The 21,613-nt window shown below is 32.4% G+C and overlaps 1 protein-coding gene across 2 annotated transcripts in view; it reads left to right on the top strand.

The window, feature by feature from the left end:
- Window positions 1-21,613, top strand: part of LOC113511619 (ATP-binding cassette sub-family G member 8) — a 73,766-nt gene that overhangs the window by 4,427 nt on the left and 47,726 nt on the right. The window contains exon 2 of one of the 2 annotated variants that reach the window (XM_031913428.2): window positions 9,158-9,272. The exons of the other annotated variant lie outside the window; for it this stretch is intronic. The gene's annotated coding sequence lies outside the window, so the exon portion shown is untranslated. The remainder of the gene's footprint in view (window positions 1-9,157; window positions 9,273-21,613) is intronic. 2 annotated transcript variants of the gene reach the window in all.

Below are 21,613 nucleotides of genomic sequence, written 5' to 3'. Positions count from 1 at the left end.
CCATCTCGGCAACGAAATTATACATATTGTACAAATAGGAATATAGAAATGACAACGTATGAGATATGACATGAGTATTATAGCATATTTTGTGGGGCTCACAGTCCTGTTTTTTTATCTATAGGCGACGGTTACACTTCTATCAGTGTCCGGCAGTTGTTTTTTGCTATTTACAGTCATCTACTTGTAAATGAAAACAAAGATTTATGTCTAACCTATTTCTTTTTGGGTAATCTTTGTAATTATTTTGTAACTGGCCTCCGATATATAATTCCCCATTCTATACAGTCCCATTTGTTACCACAGACATCTTATTTTTAATATCATTGTTTTGTATATAGCCAAATACCCATTCTATATGTTTTTTAATTTAAAAATTAATAAAATTAATTTTTCTAGGTAGAATCCAGATTAACTTAATTTAAATTAAATTCATTTAAAACAGAAAAAGCTTATTTATTTCTATTAACTTGGGAAATCACCAAATTTTTTGTTATCCGTTTTGTCTTTGACCTTGAAGAGGAAACAGATAATTAGTGTCAATTTAAATTCAGACATTTTTGTTCTACTAACTTATTCTACGGTCTGTTTACACCATCGCGGGTCTTGATTATAAAACCTAATTAAATGTGATTGACCTCAGTACACGGCGTTTATTATAACTGCCTGTTGTATTTTTGAGCTGTGTTTAATTAAAATAGGTATTATGTTGTGAAAATAAAAAGAAATATATATTCACAACGATAATTCCAGATAGGGAGGCATTTACCGGCTGTTGCCGTTGTGGTGAACGTAACAATCGACGTATCCTTCCACATGACTACAAATATATCGAAAAATATATTCAAATTTTTAGAATAATGGCTTTGCGGGTATAAAATCCGCAATGCTATTATTCTAAGATTATCTCCCAGGAATAGGTATACATAATATCGGCACTGCATCGATATCTATATATTGTGTTCTTGTGAATATTGATAGCGAAAAAAGAGCATCTCCCATTTCGATATCGCTTATATAAATCAAAAATCTATTAATTTCTTATATATATAATATATACTAGCTGACCCGGCAAACGTTGTTTTACCATATATATAATGTTCTAAAAAGATTTTTAATATATTTTTTATTATAGCAATCGATATTGTTATTCTTATTAAATAAGCCTAAGAAGGATAGTTTCACTTGCTAGTGAGAGGGAGACTTTGTACAAAAGTCGATTGCTTGGGTACCTCTGTCCCATTCGTGTTTCAACCGTGAAGCAGTTGTGTTTGCATGGCTGTGTTTCGGTTTGAAGGGTGGGATATGGCGTGAATTTACTGGGTACAAAGGAATAACACCTGAGTCCTCAGGAATGGCAACGCATGGGGGGTATCATGGGCGAAACAGTATACTCTGTTATGTCCATGATACTGCTCATGTCTATAGGCGACGGTTACCACTTTCCATCAGGTGGGCCGTCAGCTTGTTTGCAATTATAAGTTGTATAAAAAAAAATAGTGATGCGATTGATAGTTGTTTCAATTTCTCAAGTTTTCATTTTCATACTTGACTTTGATTAGAGAAACTACGAAGTAATTAATTGCATAAAGTAATTTACGACTAATGCAATAAATGAAGAAAATCTATAATATCATTATGACTTTGTTCATATCATAATGTCTTGGTACGTATTTACATTATATTATCCTGTTAATATAATAAATGCGAAAGTTTGTAACGATGGACAGTTGGATGTTTGTTACACTTTCACGCAAAAACTATTATCTATGTGCTAAGTTAGGATTTAATCTATTAGGAGATTAAATCCTAACTTAGCACATAGATACCTTATACCCTGATTTAAGTGGGTAGAATTGAGAAATACAGCTAGTGAATAAATATCACAATGATTGATTGAATTGATTGGTATCTATCATATTTTCTACTACAATTATTATACTCAAATATAACGCAATCATAAGTAGTTGTGAAATGAAAGATACGCATTCTCTATCTAAGGCGTATCAGTATGTCTTGTTTATATTAAAAACTATAGATTTTTTGTTTTTTTTTTATACAACTTAGAATGGCAAACAAGCTGACAGCCCACCTAATGGAAAGTGATAACCGTCGCCTATAGACATGAGCAGTGCCATGGACATAACAGAGTATACTGTTTCGCCCATGATACCCCCCATGCGTTGTCATTCCTGAGGACTCAGGTGTTATTCCTCTGTACCCAGTAAATTCACGCCATATCCCACCCTTCAAGATTATTATATAAAAATAATGTGTAGAATATGTAATATGTAGAAATTTTTGAGTCTTAAATCAATTTCGTTTCCTTTTAAAATGTAAACATCTGTTTTAAAAGAGCAGATTACGATTTTTTTTCTCTATTATGAAGTTTTATCAATTATGTTAAGCAATGGGTAAATTAATGTTAAGGACATGATAAATAAAGTATATAAATATCAGTCCCAAAATGTTTTGTTGTTATTGAGAAAAATTAAGATTTCTGAAGTAAATATTTGCGATTTGTCGCCTTAAACCTCAAACTGAACATGAACGGCTGTATTATTTTAAATTAGGCTTATAGTTTTAGAGAGGGATATCATTTTATGATCACACCGTGGAAAATATTTGCGGCTCTTCACCTTGTCTCGAGAAGTTGTTGGAGCATTGAACTTTGTGCTTTTGTGGTCATATATTCACTTTGTGAACTGTGCCACACAGGTTATGCGGACTTGGGCCAAACGGGAAATAAAATATCATTATTCTTGTTAGCCGCATGACAATGACCGTTAGTGGGAACAGTTTGCCAAAGTAACAGTGTTATATACATATTAAGCGATATTATACAGTGCATTGTGTAATAATTCCAACTTTATGGACAGTTACTATGGTAATATTTAAGTACTATTATATTAATACATATTAAAATTACTGGAATTACTTATATTGCATTGAATTATGCTTATATTTAAATAATTAAAAAATATTTTAGTATTAAGAAGCGTTACCTCAGGAATTAAAATATTTAATGGTTGAGTGGAGTCTCGATGAAACATTTAGGATTTTTTAAGTTCTAAATCAACGTATGATGATAAAAAAATTGAAGGTTGTACAATATTTTAAATAATTTATTTATATCAAAAAGGTCCTAATTACGCCAATACATACAGAAATATTTTTCTTGTTTTAAATTTGTTTTAAAATTATTTTAAATGTTTATGTTTATCGTAATTAGATACTTTATCTGTTGCATATTAGTCAAATTAAAAAAAAAAAACGAAGTTAAAAGTATGCTCAGTATTTTTTTTGAGAGTTTTAGTATAATTTTGAATTTTGTCATACAGTTTTTGTAAGAATTGGTATATACTTATGCCTCTAAAAATATATGTCTATGCAATGTGTCAATCTTCTAATTGGTAAATTAGATTCTTAGACATATATTTACAAAGACATATATATTCAGTTTATAACTCAGTATATATAGTAATCTATTTAATCATTATTTAAATGAAAAAAAATAGTTATTTGCGATTAGAAACAATGCAGCAAATAATTTAGATGTATTATTGAGTCGAACGTAACACAGCGTGATACCAAATTGACAGAGTGGTGATGAATGACGAATGGGTGGTTCATCAGAACCTCAGAATCAATAGTCATATTATGAATATTCACTGTGTAGATGCTATGTCATCATAGCATGGTACAGTCACTACCTACCTCATTACGTTGCGCAAAAGTGCATAGCATATGGGTAGCTATGCCCGCGATTTGTAACGCGTCTTCGCAATACCTAAGCTATTTTTTATTTCAATTCAACTCCATTTAGGAATTTATATGATAGTATTTCATAGTATTACCTGTTATAAATTGGCGTTAAGAACTATTAAGATAACATCGCTTGCGTTATGTACACTTTCAAAATCCTAGAAGTTAAATGGATTTGAGATTTTATTACTGACTACCTGTTTATTTATTAATTAAGATTAAAAGCGGTTTATATATTAATACAGTATGTATTCTATATGTGTAATTACATTACATTCAAATCAGTTGAGCTGGTCAAGCTTGATTGAGTAATAAACATCAAAATTTCCCATTGCTAAGCATGGGGTTTCTTGATAAATTCTTTTATAAAGAAACAGATTAAAACAATATTACAGTTAGTCATATTTGGTACAATGTAAGGATTCTAACTAGGGATGGGTAATATCCGATATCTATTTATTGAGTTGTTTTAGACATTGATAACAATCCATTGCGATATCGTCCATATCAATCGGATATCTATATTCATTACGGGCGGGTTGTTCTTGTCGATATCATATATTGAATAACCCATATGTAATTTATCTGTTGTTGGGTCAATATATAGATAGATAATATAGACATGAGCAGTACCATGGACATAACAGAGTATACTGTTTCGCCCATAATACTCCCCATGCGTTGACATTCCTGAGGACTTAGGTGTTATTCTTCTGTACCCTGTAAATTCACGCCATATCCCACCCTTCAAACTGAAACACAGCCATGCAAACACAACTGCTTCTGCATATGCAACTGCATAGAAACACGAATGAGACAGAGATACCCAAGCAATCGACTTTTGTACAAAGTCTCCTTCTGGTATATGTATAGATACTGTAACTATAATGTATAGATATTGCTATATATTACCCTTAAAACTAGGGGGAAGGGATTGTTAGTAATGGAGACTTACCAGCTCCATTACTAGCAATATACCTTATCAGGGCGACCTCCACGCGGTTCTCCATTGAAACCATTGTGGTAAATTTTTGTGGAATGTATCACGATAGGCTAACTAACCTACTTTTATCCTCACCTATCATTCCTCACTGGTGCCCCGCCAGCGTAAATCGGTAGCGCAAACGGAGTTACCATTCCATTATCATTTCATAAAAAAAAAACTCTTAAAACTAACGATATCTCATACATCCATATCTCTTTAGGTATTTAAAAGTTACAGTGGATTTAAAAAAATACGAATACACGTACATGAATTCTGAATACATTACACACCTTTTTTGGGGAGTTGTGTAAAAAAAAACAAGCCTTAAGATAAGTACTTAAGCATTTACAATGAAATACGAGTATGTGTCATTTTAGTTATTGAGTAAAAGTATGGAAGAAATGACTGTCGTTAGACATGCGTGTGGCGCGAATAGTCGTGATCTAGCGGTCGTGCTAAGTTCGTGAGATTATAATAAATAAACATTTTGTTTAGTGCGATACTATCTGACTTTCAACGTTTACTTAAGTACTAACTAGCTAAATAAATAAATAAGAAACATTACAGAAACTGATATTTTATTGATATTATGGTTTATATATATATATATATATATATATATATATATATATATATATATATATATATATATATATATATATATATATATATATATATATTATACATTCACTTATAATGTAGATAATAGGTTATAAAAATTGCACACAGGCGAACTTATTAAAAGGATTTCTTCAAGTCAACCTTAGAGGGAAAAGGGTCTGTTAGTGGTGTAGATTGGCAATTCCATTGCTAGCAATATGCTCTATCAGATCGAGTTTCTTCGCGCGGTTTCCCCTGGAAACCATTGTGATTTATTTATTGTTGAATTCGTCACAATGGGTCAAATAGTCTGCTTCATCATCATCTATTATCCTTCACTAGTGCTCTGCCAATATATATATACTGTTAGCATAGACGGGGTAACTATTCCATTAATATCCATTAAAAAAAAATTGAAAACTGTGATGATAAATAGAATGGCAACACCCCCTGCACGGGGAAAAAGAGATTGTGAGTATGGTCTAAAAATCCTATTGCTAGCAATATAAGCTAGCAGGTTAACCTCCACGCGTTACCTCTAAAAACCATCGTAGTCAAGTCTTGTTGAATTCGTTACGAATGACCTATTTACCTGCTTTTTTCTTCACTTATTAACACTCACTGGTGCCCCGCCAGCGTATACCGACAGCGCGAGCGGAGATGACACTTAATTCATTTTCACCCTCTTAAAAATCACTATTGGTTTACGAAGTAGATGCTTAGCGTAAACATGTCAACCATTTGGACGAGTGGCGGTCTTCCACCGTGCGTTTTTCAAGGCACTTTCTTCCACGCACAACCACTCTTTGGAATCAATTTCCAGCAGCAGTATTTCCGAACCGATACGTGTTAGTGTTGTGGGTGATCATGAGCGCCGGTAGTCACTTACCATTAGGTGAGCCGTATGCTCGTTTGCCCCTGTGTTGTAAAAAAAAAAATGCTAATTATAAAATTTATAATTTATATCTCTGTTATGTAGTATGCGGTAGTAATTTATAACACTGTCAAGACACAAACATTATGATATCATGATTTTATGATATTTACAATAAATGTATCTACAATAGAGTCATTGTAAACATAATTTTATATGATTTTTTATATGTGTATACATGACTTAGGTCATATATCTACTTCAAGGTGGGATATAAAAATAGGTCACAAAGTGGTCAGACAAAGATAACTTTGACTGATTTATATTTTTTTATATAAAACAAACGCGCCATATTTCAGGATTACAAGTGCTTGTAATTCGTTTAAAAATTTCCCAAATGGAATTAGTTATTTAAATTTAATTGAGAATTATGTTTTTAATATAAATATTGAGATTTATAAATAAATATCGCAGCCACTTAATGAGTATTTATATCTTTTTACACTAAATTCTTACAAATTATTCTTGTTTTTGTTTGGGTTGTTTATATTGTATTGTTTATTTGGTTGGGTTGTCTTGAAAAGATTGCTTTCAGAAATAAGATCGCTTTACTGTACTTATACAACTGTATCGTTACATTTATTAATTGTCTTGCTTATTTCCTATATTGTATAATGCAAATAAAGTATATTCATTAATTCATACATTTATTATAGACACTAATTTCATTAGCAAATTATTAAGTTACCTAAGCATTAACAAAATATAATACAATAACCAGAGGGAGACTTTGTATAAAAGTCGTTTGCTTGGGTACCTCTGTCCCATTCGTGTTTCTACCATGAAGCAGTTGTGTTTACATGGCTGTGTTTCGGTTTGAAGATTAGGATATGGCAGTGAATTTACAGGGTGCAGAGGAATAACACCTGAGTCCTCAGGAATGGCAACGCATGGGGGGTATCATGGGTGAAACAGTATACACTGTTATATCCATGGTACTGCTCATGTCTGTAGACGACGGTTACCACTTTCCATCAGGTGGGCCGTCAGCTTATTTACCATTCTAAGTTGCATAAAAAAAATATAATTTTCTACAAGTGATATCGTTATAGTAGTGTGTCTATTTTTTTTTATTCTGTATCCATTGTTTTCTATGTTCCATCATTTCTTGCAATTGTTTGTATCTAAAATAAGTTTAGTTTTATAATCTTTTGGAGGAAACAATAGAGAGTATGTCTATCTATTTTGTCAACCAGGCAACCTTTAACAAATTTCTAGTCAAAGAGAAGTTTACATAACGTTGTTCCGACTTAACAAGGTTTCTGACATCAATATTCAACTCCAAGCACACGCCAAGGGAACGTCACGCGCAATTATTACTTTTCAGCATAATGTGAGGCCACTAAATAAGCGATCACTTCCCTAAATATAATATAATCATTATTTAATTTGAATAACTTTATTGACCTAAATGAAATAAGGTAGAAAAGGCAGACTTCATATTAGTAGCATTTTCTACCGATGAAGAGTAAATCACGAACGCGGTATTTAATGATAAGAATAGGTAAAGAAAATGACAACTAATAATGTATACGTATGCAAAATAAGTAATACATATATTATACATAATATAAATGCATAATAGTTTCTCAGAATAGTAATGTCTCATATTATCTAATATTAAATTCAAAAGAGAGAGGCTTAAAGTCATATTTAAATTTAACTATATATGTTAATTATAAATTCATAATAAACTTGAGTATGTGCGATTTTGTCCTCGTGACAGAGATAAAAAGTAGCTTATATCCTTCTGCATGACAAATACATACTATCTAAATACGTGTGTGCTAAATTTAGTGACGATTGATTGATCGCTAAGACGCCAAGAGATAACAAATAAACTTACTTTCACATTTACAGTAGGGATAAGGATATTATTAAAATTTTATATTACTATTGTGACAAACGAGCATTCGACTCGTTTGATGGTAGACGATTACCATAGTTATGAAAGCTTGCAATACACACACACACACGCACGCACGCACGCACGCACGCACGCACGAACGCACGCACGCACGCACACACACACACACACATCCACACACACATAAATTATTTGATGATTTAATGTATCCTTAATATTCAATCATTGACTACAATACACATTTAATTTATTTCATATTAGATACGATTGATGAGATTTGTTTTAAGGTTATTAAAATAAAACTACAATACTTTTTTTACAATCAAACTTATTACATACTAGCTTTTACCCATGACTTCGTTTGCGGAACCGAGATATGTATACTGTATCATTCTCTATTCCATATATATATATATATATATATATATATATATATATATATATATATATATATATATATATATATATATATATATAGTAAGTGTATACTTAATTTCATAGTGATTAAGCTATTAAGGCTCTATAAAGTGGCAACAAAAGAACAAACAAACTTTCACATTTATAATATTAGTAATGATTCGTTTATTTCGTGGCCCCACATTTATGTCCTACAACCAATATGCGTGAAGGCGACAGTGTCCTAACCAATGATGTAAACTTGCGTAACACCATTGTTAGCATGGATTTTAGTATTTTTCATTATGGGGGTCGCATAATACATCTCGCGTAGTCTGTAAATAATTCAATAAATAAAACATCAAAGGTTGTATTAATTTAAAAACTAGCATTTACCTGTGACTTCGCCCATGTTATATTATGATATTGTGAACTAATAAAAATGAAACGCTGTTTCTATTGAAAGATATATTGACATATTAATAAAAATAAAAGAATAAAATAACAAATTAACACTTGGAATATATTAGTTAATTTTAAACTATCGCGTTGTTAACACATATTTTTTAATACATATTCGAGATTTAATGCGTTATAAAAACCTTTACAGGTAAATAGTACCTACATACCTGCTTCTTTATAGTCGACGTTTCGACGTGGATTGCACCAGCTCATGGTCACGACAGGACTGAAGTGAACCCAAAACACTCAGGTCTGAGCTCAAAGTAAGTTGATTTCCTAAACTGGTCTAGCCAACAATTGAATTCTGTACTTGATTATACGTAAATCAATGAGGCAGTTATTGCAGCTTTGAAGCTGACTAACATATTGCAAAAGACACGATCTGAAGATTTAAATAAAAAAAGTAAAGAAAAAAAAAACTAAAAGTTTAAAATGCTATGACCTAAGACGAGTATTCAGATGATGGCATCATTACGTCATTCGTACCTGTTAGTTGGTTGTTTAAAGAAATGATTTCGAACGGTTTAGTTACGTTTTACTCCGCAAAAATAGCTACTTTATAGATATCATCATCATCATTATCATCTCAGCCCTTGTTTGTCCACTGATGAACATAGGCCTCCTCCATAAATTGTCATAAGGAACGGTCCTGAGCTGCCGGCGTCTACTGATTCCCCGCAATGCATTTGAGAATGTCACTCCATCTAGTAGTGGTCTAATGGGTGAAAATGGAATGGTAACCCCGCCTGCGCTAACGGAATACGCTGGCGGAGCAACAGTGAAGGGTAATGAATGAGAACGAAAACAGGCCAGTTAGCCCATCATGACGAATTCACAAGGAATTAACCATGATAGTTTCCAGGGAGAACCGTGAGGAGGTCGACCTGGCTGGGTATATTCAATGGGAATAATAGCAAATAGCAATAGAAATAGCAATGGGATTCTCAGTCTCCATTACTAACAATCCCTTTCCCCCGTCTAGTAGTGGTCGTCTACATTGCCCGTATTGAATCGCCACTAAAAAACCTTTCATCGCCATCGGTTGTCGGTAACAATAATTGGTTTGTAGACATATTAGATTTAAAATATTCAAAGAACGCAGTAGTATAGAGCTTATATATGGATTTTGTTTCATAATAAGCAGTTTTTTGCAATACTAACAAAAACGGCAGCTTCAATCATTACAGATATATTGATTTTTTTATAAATTGCAAGAAGAATTATCAGATAGCCGTCAACTTGAGACTGTTCTATATTTAGAAGTCAGTGTCATGAGCATAGTGTATTTACGTTTATATATTAGAAAATATTTATTAATAATTAATTGTTTTTTTAACTTCAAAACGTGTTCTAAAATAAACAGGAAACCCAACTTCAATATGACTCTCCCATATTATTGTGTAACTTGATAGTCTGTGTTTTGTCGAAACGGAACAAGTTTTCTGGTTCAATAGTCAATTATAGAACACGAAAACAACTATGGAATTCAATTATATTTTATTTGATGAGTAAACATGTCACATATATTATTTTGTTGAGATAACCAGCTAGTTCTGGATTTATTTATGTTATTGATCTCTTTAAATAATGACTTTATTATGTAAAATGTATTATGTTAAACATAATTAGTTGATATGTCGTTTGTATTACATATAAATTACCTATTACCTATAGGTGCGTTTACCTACCGTAAATGTTTATGTATACTTTACGGGAATTTTTATTTACCGTTGATAAATTAACAAAAAATGTTTAGTCGTCCAGTTTTATTGTTTTCTATAAGACCTCTTAACAACTTACTATCACAACTTGTTCCTTCTTAATGACAAATTAAATTAAGCGTGTATAACTACGTTTAAATTATGAGTGCAGGGTCTACTATGAAATGAAGTTTCGGACTCAATTTCGTGTTTTTGTTCATACCGAAATCGGTCAAGTAAATGGAGCCTAACGTTTTGTTCGTAATAAATCTTACCATAACAGTTCAAAGGAATGATATTTTAACATTTTTAATATTTTTAAACGGTATTTATTATGTAATTTTTTTTGGTCTGCTTTTAAAAGGCCTACTTTGAAAATATTTTTTTCATATATTATACATTGGCGCGATATTCGTTCACGCCAATCTACGAAACTGCTCAACAAATTTTAAATTAAATTGTATAAATATGTATTATTTGCTCCAAAAAACAGGATAGCTTTTATAAAAAAAACTAGACAGGTAAACGTTGTTTTGTACCCTATGGTTTAAACAAAACCATAGGGTACAAAACAACGTTTGCCCATTCAGTTAGTATTAAATAAAAACATATATTTTGCAATACAAATAATATTATTTTATATTTTTCTAATTCTACCTAAATAACATAAAGCAATTTGCAATCAACACATAGCCATGAGACGTAACAAAAAACTGTTAAATGGCCCAAAATTGATTATAATAGAGACATTAAGGTCACGACTTGATGACTTAGAAACCAACAATGCAACTTATTTTTTACAATTTATTTCATTCGCTTCATTACGGTTTAAGTGGGCTAGTTATCATTAATACATTTAAGTGACTGTACTATTCTCGCCACAATGGTTTGTTAATATTATAATATTTTTAAGGTACTTTTCATCCGGGACTTCGTTCATTAGACGTATTTTTATCCCGATCTTGTAAACGAAGTATTTCTTTGTCCTAAATAATACGTGTACCTATAAAATATTTACCGACGATTAGTTGAGTAATTTAAACGTTAAAGGTAACAATAATCAAACTCATTTTCTCATTTATAATATTAGTAATTACTGTCTGTCCAATAAAACCAAAATGTTACCATAATAATTATTGAAATGAGAAAGACAAATCTATTAATTATACAGCTGTGAAATACTCTAACTGTAATGCAGTTTTATTCTTTACACAGTTTTTTCTACATAGATTAAGAATAATAGGTACTTTATGCACCAATAGTGCTGTTCTTGTCTATAGATGTTGGTTGTTATATTCTATTAGTCAACTTATTTGACATCTTTAGGTATTCTAAGTTGTAAATCTATGTTCTAAGTTATATAAAAAATACCCTTGTATGAGTATAGCCCTCATTGGTGTCTATATACGAAATCCTCTGTTTAATATGGCTCATTTAGGTGTTTTTTAACTAGGTTATAGTCCAAATATCCAACAACTGCATTGTTTCTTTAAAAATTCAGTTAAAAATTGTTCTTCATTACTTTCAATGGGATAGCGACCTCACATCAACATAGCGGGAATACATTCCGATTTACATTTCTCACAATTTACAAGGTCCGTCTGTCCGTTTACGAACCACCTTCTCACAGTTGCGATCGAACAATGGGCCATCAAGATGGTTAAGTAATTCGATATCATTTATTAACATTCGTGTACTGTTAGGACCATAAACATATTTGCAGTGCAGATAATATACAGTTCTATCAACTTCGGACTGGGTCCATTTTTATAAAAAATTACAATTAGAAGTCGATGATTTACTTTATGAAAAGAACGTTGCATATAGTAATGATTCACAGTCGAGACATCTTAGAATGCACTGAGACATAATGATATTCCTCATTTGTTGCTATTTCTGAGAATTTAGTATATTATTTATTGTATATATATATTTTTATGCTACTTAGAATGGCAAATAAATTGACGACTCATCTGATGAAAAGTGGTAACCATCGCCTATAGACACGAATAATATCATGGACATAACAAAGTATACTGTGTCGCCGATAATACTCTTTATGCGTTTGAGGGGAAGGGATCGTTAGTAATGCTGGCCACCAACTCCATCACTAACAATATATCCTATCAGGTCGACCTTCTCGTAGTCCTCCTGGAAATCGTCGGGCTGAATGCGTATTCATCACGATTTTCTAACTGACCTGCCCTTTCATTCTCACGTCAGGTTCACGCGGGCGAAGCCGCCGGATGCAGCTAGTGAACTATAAACATTAAATCATGAAACCTATGTAACAAAAACGTTGTTGAAATGCAATCATAGTTCCTTAGTTTTACTCCATACAGGATTTTTTTTAGTGGAGGATAATGGAACGGTAACTCTGCCCGCACTATCGGTATACACTGGCGGGGCACCAGTGAAGGATGATAGGTCAGGATGTTGCAGGCCAGTTAGCCTATTGGGACGAATTCAACAAGAATTGTTCACGATGGTTTCCAGGGGGAACCACGTGGAGGTCGACCATAATAGGGCATATTGCTAGCATCAGGGCTGTCAAACTCTATTGCTAATAATTCCTTTCCCCCTCTATAGAGGATTAGATAACAAGAAATCCATATAGGTCTATCAAACAGATACCAATAACTGAATCGCCAGTAACCTAAATCCAATGGTGTTTCGCTCATCTGTGGGGTTGATGGTGAACACCAGTTTACGAAACCATAGATTGTTACAACCTCATTACTGTTGTAATCTATCGATTTCACGTTTTCTCATTTACAAACAAAAAATCTGTTTTGACCAAGTTTTGACGTACTTTGACGTAGTTTGTCAAGTTACACTGTAGGTAGGTACTTGTTAGGGTACAAAAAATACAAAACCTGGTAGGGTTAAGTTTTACTGGATACTTAAATTTTAATTTTAAAATATATTCACCGTGAATTTAGGAAAATAGCGTTTTTTACTTATAGATAACCAATTAATATTACTTTAATTTCAAGCCCTTATTTTTTAACTTTTACTATTGTATTATTATTAGTTTTATGATATGATATCTTCATTCATTCTGAATCAATTTTATCCATTGTTTTTGCGTAAGATTTATTTCCGTATTGCGTTTTTTCGCGTTTAAATTCGCAATTTTTTTGCACTAGCAACATTTTAAATTGTAAACCAGAATGTTATCAGTTAGTATGTGCATGTTGCAACCAGGATAGTTCCTAAATGCTACGCAAGACCGTCACCCGAATGGAACGGACACCATTGTTTCGTTTTTATCTAAGTAGGCAGCGCTACAGCGTGGATTAGTGTCGACGTAAAATTGATTTAACCTGATTTAACATGACACTATCCTATGTATGTATTTCGTAGATTTGTTAGATTAATTTCTGATTCATATTATTGTTTACCAGAGAGAGACTTTGTACAAAAGTTGCCTGTTTTTTTAATGAATGATAATGGAATGGTAACCCCACTTGCGCTACCGGTGTACATCCACGGGGCACCAGTGAGGGATTATAAATGAAAATAAAAGAGCAGGTACGATGGTTTCCAGGGGGGACCAAGTGGTGGTCGACCTGATGGGGTATATTGCTAGCAATAAGACTGGTAGTCCGCACTACTAACAATCTCTCTCTCTCTAAAAGTTGCCTGTTTAGGTCTAGGTACCTCTGTCTCATACGTGTTTCTGCCGTGAAGCAGTTGTGTTTTAGATTGAAGGGTGATTGACATTGACACTAGATTAATTTCTATCCTTTGTTTATCACCACTGACAAACAAGCGGGTTAAAAATTACCCATTTTACATGTACATGTTGTTAATGAATGGTAATAGACTGGTAATCCGCCTGCGCCTACAATAAATGTTGGAGGGGTACCAGTAAGAGATGATAAATGAGTATAAAGAGGCAGGTCAGTTAATCCATCATGTTAAAATACATCTGGAATTAAGCGCGATGGTTTCCAATGGGGTCAGCGAGGAGGTCGCCCTGATTGGGTACATTGCGAGCAACGGGGTTGGTAGTCTCCATTACTAGCAATCCCATTTCCCCTGTACATGCACATTTATAAAATTAATTACGACTGTTTCAGGACAAATTTCGAGAAAACCTGAAACCTGAAGTAATGGTTGTTGGAATGATGTTATGAAAAGATGCATGAATATTATTTTATTTTTAATTTAATTATTATTAAATAAAAATCTATGGAAAATATATCTACATTATCTCTGAAACTATTCATTACGGTAGAATCGCCTCCTGCTATGTTTGATTTAAATATGCTCGGTGAATTATGGGTCTCTCAAATGTTATTTTGAAGAGTAACAAATATCTTTGACTATCTTATACAGGATTACAGTCGTGATGATATATTTTTAAACCTAGAATTTTAAACATGCTGCGTTTCAAGCTATTTTGTACAGAACATAAACAACTTATGCCGGGACCCCGTGTGGTCCTAGAATAGAATAGGCCACCCCTTCCATTCCCGTGGGTGTTGTTAGAGACAACTAAGGAAACTTAATGGTAGACAGCAGCGTTCCTCTTAAAACATCTGTAAAAGTTTCACTGCGGTTGCCAACCTGCCTGCCAAGCGGGGCAACTACTGGCAAAACTCCCCTTATGGGGAGGATATGATAGACGACTTGTGCTAATGTAAAGTGGACGTATGGACTTTTCCGATAAAAATTAGAATTAAAAGCCATGTACTTACATATTTATTTCGTTGTTAAGACGATTGCTTTCGAAAGCGAATAGAAATCTGCTGTTATCATCGGATAAAATCAATGCGGACTCAAGGCTGGCACATCCGTTAGACGACCACCGTTACCACTATAAGATTGCTAGGAAATTATTACCCGAACATTAGATAAGCGTGATCTCTTTATCTCGTGCCACAATAGTTAATCTTTTGTACGTGTTTTGGGCTAGCTTTTATGTAATAGGTAATAATAGAGGCGATTTTATTGTTCTATAGAGTGTAAACAATTGTTTTCCTTAAGCACAGTTGAACTGCAAACTTTGCAATATTGTTAAGAGAACAAGGCCCTAAAGAGGCATATTTTTGTATTTAAAATATGCCTCTTTAGGCATAAATTTTTTATTTTTGTATCTATTGACCTTACTAAGACTTCTTAAATATGAAAATGATTGAAATAATATATTAAGCAAATTTTTTGTTATTACTATAAGGTATGTATATGAGTCAATCGTTAGATATTGTGTTCTATGTAAAACACAGTCCCGACTATTTCAAAAAATATTGTTCACCAGAAATATATAAAGATATTTGGACATTCCGCAATCACTTATGAATATGACTATTTATTTATATGTGAAATGACAGGTATTCAATTAAATTTATTTAACAAAATTAAATTCTGTATAATTTTGTAAAAAAAATACATAGACGATTTATTATTACACAATTTTAACTAGCATAACTTTGCTGACTATAATTTTATTTAAACGAATCAAAATTACCTAAGTATGTAATTGTTATTATTGCAAAAGTATTCAGTTATGAACAAAGAATTTCAAAACAATCCATTGTGTACAATGCCATTTTCCTTTATACTTGATATGCAACTTTTGAATAAATAAATTATTGTTAATAAGAATAATAAATTTTGACCAAATAAATAATAAAAAATAAAAACTATAAGATATTAATTCTAAAAAAAAAAACTACAAAATTTATATGGAACAAACACGGGAGGAAACATCGATATATTTTTCATGGCCGCCATTTTGAATTTTACAAGTATCGTAAAGTAATCCTACTCTTCAATTTAGTTGCACTGGTAAATAAAACTTCCTTGATTATTTAATGGAAATGCTTTAGACACGAAATAACAAAATAGCATAAAATATCTAAACTACCTTTGGTAGTAATTTAGTAGTAGCCGAGTTTTTCCCCAGATACGACAGTATAGAGTCTTTCAAAAACGTGCACTTACACACGTGAGTGACACCACTAGTGTTGCAGGCGTCCCCTAGTGTTGTAGGCTCTAGTGACGTTTACTATCAAATAGGCTGCTTGCTTGCCACTTTCGTGTTCAAAAGTATATTTATTTTTAAATATTTCCTATGTAGAAATAAATTGATTATATGCTTTGAAAAGCCGATGGGTGACATCATTGTCCCCTTTACTTTATCCATTGAATTCTGATGTGATGATACTTTCGCGTTGGTGTCACATTATTCCACGTATTTTTGTGGGCCACTGATACCAAGACTGTTAAACCTACTGCATATCTGAGTTGAATTTCTCAAAGTAGTCTTGTTTATCTATGCCCATATTAAAACCCTTTGGAAGTAAATTGTGTAGAGTTATTAATTTTTGCGATAAAAAAAAATCCTTTGTTTAACAACAAGGACATTATTTTTATGAATATGAAAGTCTGTAAAAGCTTATTGAGGATTTACATAGATTTGAATGAGATTTGTTGCTTATTGTGGGTCTCACTGTAAATTTACACATTGCAGTGTGTAAATTAGAGGTACTTTTCATATCAATTTACGCGGGTAAAATCGCAAGATACAGCATGTTTATATTTATAATTATATAAAAAGACCAATAACATTCTATTCAATACAAGAACTAAAAATTTTTTACAGTATCGCAGCGAGTTAATCTTCCAATATAGTATAATATAATTCTTTAATTTTGATACACAATATATTATTATTTTGTTTGCTTTTCATTGGTTTACTAGCTATCCTGGCTTTATAGCTAGCTAGCATATAGCTGGATGAAATTTTCCAAAATACTCGTAATATATAGTCTATGTTACTCGCCAATAATGTAACTTTCATTTTTAAAATCGTTTGAGTTATTTCAGATTCTATCCATCACAAATAGCCATTATATACATATACGGATTTTAAAGCGGTTTTATTAATAGATAGAGTTATTAAAGAGGAAGGTTTATAAGTATAACACATGCATAATATTGTAGAGAAACATTGATTGAGGTTTCTAATGTGATGTCGTAAATATTTTTTTTTTGCGCTTATATTGCAAACGCTGGCTGAATCCCATGAGACAAATCATAATAATATACTACAGTATTGTACACCTTTAAAAGGTCAACAAAAAAGTCCGCGATGGTATATGTCTATCTCTTAGGGATAAGTGTGGGTTCAGTATTGAATCCGTGCGAAGCCGGGACGGGTCGCTAGTTTATAATAAAAATAATATCTTCCAACTTAGGCAGGTACTTCCTTATTCGTCTCTCAGTTAACTAATAAAGAACACCTTTGTGTTAAGTACGCCATGTGTATTTTAGTTATGTGCGTAGAAGTTAAATCAATAATTAAAATATCATTTATATAAATCAATACAATGTGTATGACATGTTTGTATTACGAACAGATCAAAACTTGGCATTTTCTTATTGTCGATTATGGTCTCATACAATCTGTGTTAGTATGATTGATTAAGAAAACGATTTCACATCATTAGATCCGTCCACCAAATAATTTATTAATAAGTATAATATTTATTATGATTTGAATACATTTTACTTTCTTTTATTTCGAAAGTATACAAAGTGGGCGTGGAATTTAAATGTAACTTAATAAACTCTACAAGTAATGTTTTTAAATTAAAATATAATGTAGCGAGTTTAAGCTCTTTTTAAACGATTGGTCAAAATAGGAGTGTGCGTCCAAGGTTTACATATGCGAGTTTAATTATTCCACCACGACTTCTAAATGTCTGAACAAATTTGGATGTTTGGGGTATCGTTATAATTTTCACATCATTCTAAATGACACTTGTTATATATTTTTTAAATACACGTACTTCAGTTTTTGATAAGGAAATAGTGTTTTTTAGTTTACGAAGCAAAATGTACCTGTTTTAGGCAATTTATTACACACAAGGGGAGTAAAGAGGTTTCTTCAGGATCGGCAACACATGCGTAATACCTCTGGTATTGCAGGTGTTCATAGGCTACGGTAACCGTTTACCATCAGGTGGGCCGTATGCTTGTTTGCCACCTCAGTGGTATAAAAAAACCTGTGGTTTTCTGCAACTACCATGACAGTCGAATACTAAGTGTCACTTGGCTGATGATCTTGAAGCTTTTCATTGGGTGAATACATATCCACTTCACTAGGTTTAATGTTGTATGTAAATTGAGATGCTATTGTTTCTGCAATTTAATAAACACTTATTACATGGGTACTTATTCTACGTCACATTTAATGGCGCATTCGTAACTCTGACTTCTAATATATTGTTCACATATGTTTAGTAGCTAAATTACTCGCCAACAGCCTGACTTTTTGCTGGACAGAAATTTTGTAATGTTTGGCTACTAAATCACTACAGAAATCAAAATAGGCTATATGTTGCAGGCATTGTCCTCGATCTATGACTAAATGGCTTTACATGAAGTATTTTATAAAGTATCTATTTAAGAAAAACAAAATTATAAATATATGTTTATATGAATATTCATATATTTCAATTTTATATAAACAATTGGTTGAATTTAACAATTAAATTTCAAAAATTTAATTTAATTATAAAATAATATTGTTTTAAAGAAACTGATTTAATAACCGCAGTTAATATTACATTTATATTTTTTGCTATTTCGTGTATTGTGAATGAAATCATTGACTAGGAAGTTGAGGTATAATTGCCCACAGAGCGTGTAATGTCAAGGATCATCGAGCCTCCTTTTATAGATACCTACGTAGGTATTGTATAATGTGTTGTGTGTGTGCTTGTATACATAAATTTAAATGATATTAATCAATAATTCATTATTTAATTAAATACAAAATAAATTGTTAAGTTTTTAGATAAATTAAATAGTACGTAGCTAAATACGTACAATCTTAGATTAAAACTAAAGATGTTCAAGAATTCACGACACGCTTGACCAAAACAATCGTCACCTACATTTTAAGGTCGAAATCAATGTCATCTAATTACATTTCAGATGTACCGGAAACAAAACATAAAACCTTTTTATTTAGTATTAAACATACAAATCACGTTCGACTTTGCTCCATGAATTTCTCCTTGGCATCTATTCGTATTCCGTTTAATTGGCATCTCGCCGATCGTTCCGGGCGCTTTCATCGGTCGTATCAAGGTTATTTTGCTCTCACCTGTGCTGTGCAGCTCACAGTGTCGTCTGTTCAAGCGCGACGCGCGTCCCCCTTTCAACTTTCGAACTTTGTTGTCTGGGTATTGATATGGCTGTATGAAACTTTTTCCTGTGCTGTGTGATTATAATGACATTTATTTTGGCGGGAAAACGGAAATAATGAAATTAAATTTGTTGACTGCTAAATAGAATCGGCACGGGACATGACAAAAAATGTTATAGATGCTCACACGTTTCGATGCTAAGGTATTTGATTCTGATATAGCTTATTTCTTTTTATACGACTTACAATTGTAAATAAGTCGACGCCTAAATCAATGGAAACTAGTAACCGTCTTCTATAGACAAAACAACACCGAGGGCTTCACATAATACTCGTATGCTCCCACACATGGTACTTCTTTTTTATTTTTGGATAGTCGAGTTCTTTTAATATTTGGAAGCCTCATCTTCGCTATTAGATATGGGCGGCGAGACTCCGTATAAGTAAGTGCAAGAGAACATTATTTTTTTAACATTTCGAAAAAATACTCATTTACCATGTCATTAATTGTCACATTTGTCGCATATTCCAGTTTCGTTATTTGATACTGTTACTGGAAATGCATGTTCTGGGAGGAGTATCATTTTTACAGGTAATAAAGAGATCACAACACAGGAGTCGTTTTACATGTGTTTTAGGACTTTTGATGATTTATATTTACAGGAAATTATACGATCAGATATGTGGTGAGAATGGAAAAGGTGATAGACAAATGGTTTTTTTTTTTTGATACGAATATGATACTAATGTTTTGTCAGTCCTAAGGACTAAGGTATTAATGTATTTTACTTCTGTACTACATTAGGTTGATTTAGTAATAGGTATAGCAAGTTGTATAGTGTACGAATTGAAACACATCTGAAAAATGAATGAGATAAGAAATCATTCATTTGATTTTTATAATAGTAGTTTTCCTTTAGTACTTTTATGGCCTTAACCACTCTTGACATCTCATCCATTGCCATTTTTTTTTGTTGCAAATCATGCAATATATACGCATTACGCATGCATTATAACCATAAGTCTTATAGCAGGTACTTTACTCAGAAATAAGGAAACACGACTCCTCGCATTGAAGCAAATTGCATGCCTGATAGAAACACTTATATGGTTAAACGTGATGTGCCTAATACCTATTACTTAGAGGTACGGTGATCGGTCCATTTGGGAACAGTTAGTTTGTATCTGTAACGGAATGATCCGGTCCGGTCACAGTCGCAGTCCACATGGCAGGCAAATTATGTGTTCTGCGACGTTCCAACGGGGTTGTATGCGGTGGTGTCATTGCAACTAGCGGTTTCTTTACTTGACCAATTATTACTGGTTGAATGCATTTTTTTCTTTTTTTTTTATTCCTAAAAAAGTTATTGCGCATAGATTATCTCATACAGTTTTACTAGAGGTTTGTGCTTTGTACAAAAGTTATAGGTATTTCAAACCAATTCGTGTTTCTGTCTTCAAGAATGTGTACTTGTGGGCGTCACAGTATATGAGTAATACTGAAACATTTTGTGTATTAAATAATTCTACATGAACAAAGACGTGAATGCAGCAAATAGAAAGTAGGCGTTGTAGTTTGTACAAATAAGAATGTTAAATATAAAATAATATTACTTCAATGACTTGTCGTTAAACCATCATCATGACCACCGCAAACGTAATGATTTTTCATTTGTAGTACACTGTACAATCAATTCTAACATAACTGTCAAATAGCATCATATGTAATGTCTATTTT

This window comes from Galleria mellonella, unplaced genomic scaffold, assembly GCF_026898425.1.
Source record: "Galleria mellonella isolate WM207_F2 unplaced genomic scaffold, CSIRO_AGI_GalMel_v1 utg213, whole genome shotgun sequence".
Taxonomy (NCBI): Eukaryota; Metazoa; Arthropoda; class Insecta; order Lepidoptera; family Pyralidae; genus Galleria; species Galleria mellonella.
Note: the sequence above shows the minus strand (reverse complement) of the source record. Positions and strands in the feature narration are given on the sequence as shown.